Source organism: Cricetulus griseus, unplaced genomic scaffold, assembly GCF_003668045.3.
Source record: "Cricetulus griseus strain 17A/GY unplaced genomic scaffold, alternate assembly CriGri-PICRH-1.0 unplaced_scaffold_2, whole genome shotgun sequence".
Classification (NCBI taxonomy): Eukaryota; Metazoa; Chordata; class Mammalia; order Rodentia; family Cricetidae; genus Cricetulus; species Cricetulus griseus.
Window position 1 is genome coordinate 6057755 of NW_023276919.1, and position 3363 is coordinate 6061117.

Sequence of the window (3363 nt, forward strand, 5' to 3'; positions counted from 1 at the left end):
TAATTTGGTTACCCTGTTGTCATTCTAGGGACAATGAACTCCTCCTTGATCAGGTTAGCTGTTTCTGTGGGTTTCACCAGTCTGGTCATGACTGCTGTATTCATTACTATTCCCTCTCTGAAACTAGATTCCAGTTCAGTTCAGTTCAGTTCAGTTCATTTCAGTTTTTAGTTGTTTGTGTACTTCCATCAGCTTCTGGATGAAGGCTCTATGTTGTTATATAAGTTAGTCATCAATCTCAATATCAGGGCAGGGCTTTTCTTGTAGCCTCTCCACTGTTGCTTAGATGATTAGTAGGAGTCATCCTTGTAGATCTCCAAACATTTCCCTAGTGCCTGATTTCTCTTTAAACCTATACTGACCGTCTGACAGAATCTCTTATTTTTCTGTCCTCCATTCTTCCTCCTACACAACCAGACGCTACTGTATGGCTAAGGACACAGTCAGCAATAAAAAATGACAGCCCACAAAATGGGAAATGTTATTCACCAACCCCATATCTAACAGATTGACTCATCTCCAGATGACTATGTCTTTTGCCTTACACAATCTTCTCAGTTTCAAGAGACTCCATTACTGAATTGACCATTGAGTGTCTGTGCTACTGTTATGTTCAGGAAGTTGTCTGATATACAAATTCATTCGATGCTACCTCCCCATTACTCTGCTAAGTGGTTCATATGGCTGAATTTATATTGAATTCTTTTGTCCATTGAGACTTTACCTTGGTCAATAAAGGAATAAAATTTCTTAAAAACACTCAACATCCTTAGTATTTGGAAAAATGTATATCATAACAACTCTGAGATACCATCTTACAACTGCCAGAATAGTTAGAGAAAAAAATCACCAGACAGTTTATGCTGGAGAGGTTGTGGAGAATGGGCCACATTTCTCTGTTGCTGCTGGGAGTGAAAACTTGTACAACCATTTTGGCAGTCAGTATGGACATTTTTCTGAATATTCAGTATCAGTCTTCTTTACCATCTAGTAATTGTACTCTTTGCACATACCCAAATATGTACATTCATACAACATCAACCTCTTTACAGCTTTGTTCATGGCAGCAGTGTTTGTAATAGCAAGAACCTATAAACAACTAAGATGTCCCTCAACTAAAGGATGGATAAAGAAAATGAGATACATTTAATCAATGGAGTACTGCGGCGTCCACCCTTGACCAGCAAGAATGACGACCACACGGAGGAATCTTCTTCAACACAGTTTAATCGGGAACCTCTTACTGATCTGCAATCCTTAGCCCAATGATTTCCTTTTTTACTTCTAGGACATAAGCCAGGTAGCTTAGGGCGGAGGGCAGAGTTATTGACTTTAGTGTTTCCTCCCTTGGGTCATTGCTTTCTCAAATGCCCTTGCTTGCTGCATTTAAAGCAAGCTCCTGAACTTCCACATTTCTTAGTTAATTGCATTACCGCAGCTGCTAGGCCAGCAGTAGTCAGCGGACCCCCTAACTCCCTACAGACTTTCATCCAGACTTCAAGGCCTTTACCCTTATATGGAGTTATTGCAGCCCTACACTCCTTTGTACACTGTTCATAAATCAGCTGTTTGATCAAAGGCATAGCAGCATCTGGATCCCCAAACACTCTTCCTGCAGATTCTACCATTCTTGCCACAAAGTCTGAAAAGGGTTCCATAGGACCCTGTAATATCTTTGTAAGATTACTACTGACCTCACCTTTGTTAGGCAGAGACCTCCAAGCCCTAATGGCTATTTGATTAATCTGATCATACACTTGAGGAGGATATCCTCTTTGTTGCTGTGCAAAACATCCTTGACCAAGAAGCATGTCCACATCCCAGGCTGGATTACCAGCCTCGCGATTAATCACACCTTGATCATTGGCAAACTCAATTTGGAAAGCTCTCCAATCCATATATTGTCCTGGTGATAAGCAGGGTCTTACCAAATTCATCCAATCACTAGGTGTCATACAGAAGCAACTGAGTGCTTCTACCTGGGCAGTTGTAAAAGATGCTGCTACCCCATAGGTGCGTACCGATTCTGCCAGAGATTTGACTATTTTAAAGTCAATTGGTTCATAAAATCTCTGTTGGTTACCATCTGTAAAAACTGGATAAGCCAGTGGTCGAGTAATTTAAAGCTCAGTGGGAACCATATGCAACACTTCTGGACAGAAGATGGAGCAAACAGGACCTCCTACTTCCACTTTCGAGCAGTAGTGGGGAGGAGCGATAGGGCGGTGCCCTTGCTTTACAGTCGCCATTTTAGGACGCTGTTTTTCTGATACTTTTAAGGAATGTTTTTCCATGAGCTCACTAATCTCTCCCTCCTCTTCCTCCATGAAGTCCTCATCCTCACATATATCCTGCTCTGATTCTGAATCCTCTCTTGTTTCTTTTAACTCCTTCTTCAACCTTCCTAGAGAAGGATAGACTCGCTTCTTAACCCCTTTCAGTTTCTCCTTTTCTCTCTCACTTTCTGACTGTTCTGATCTTTCTTCTTCTGAGCATTTCAAGGGTAGCCTGTCCATTCGCTATAGCTTTCTTATTTCCCCCTTTGTTCTAGACAGCTGCGAACCAGATGCCAAACCAGGCGAACACTCAGCTTCAACGATCCTTGCTCCCAGGCAAAATTCAAGTCTTTCTCTAATTTATCCCAACTATCCACAGTGAGATTGCCCCAGGCAGCAAACCAGGGTGCAATGGTGTCACATTCATTCAGGAACCTCTGTAACGTGGCTTTAGTTAACCTTAAATTTTTAGAATGAAGCAGCTCTTGAAGAGCCAGAAAAATTGGATGTGATTGTGACGATCCCATTGTGCTTTTGTCTTAGTTATTTGCGCTCCAAAGGTGTGCAAGTGGGGTAACACCACCAGAAAACAAAAGACCACACTGTGATGTTAAAAAGCAGCCAAATCACCACTATAATAGCGGGGTCCATTCACTTACTCTCACTCTGCAAGTTAAAGCAGAAGGGATGTTTTTTACTTTCGGTTCGCTTTTGTCCTGAACAGTGTTGCTCCTTTCCAGAGACTTTACTGCCTCTTTCCTGAGGGCTTTGGTGCTCCTTTACTGGAGATCTATCTCCATGAACCTTGGACTTTATGGTTCCACTTACCTTGGGAACTTACCAGTGCCACCCCGACTGTGAGGAGTTCTGATTCCCTGTAAAGGCCACCACTTGCAGCGTCCACCCTTGACCAGCAAGAATGATGCCACATGGAGGAATCTTCTTCAACACAGTTTAATCAGGAACCTCTTTGCTTTACAGTGTATAATGGCGGTGGCCCCAGGTCAAGGAAGACGGGGCCTGATATAGTCTACATCTACCAATCACCTAACCCTTTGTGGTGCACCAGGATTGCTTGTCTCCAAGC

General features: G+C 42.6%; 1 pseudogene; it reads left to right on the forward strand.

Annotated features, from left to right (window-relative positions):
- The first annotated feature begins 1122 nt into the window (after positions 1-1122).
- Positions 1123-3363, forward strand: part of LOC103162724 — a 50911-nt pseudogene continuing 48670 nt past the window's right edge.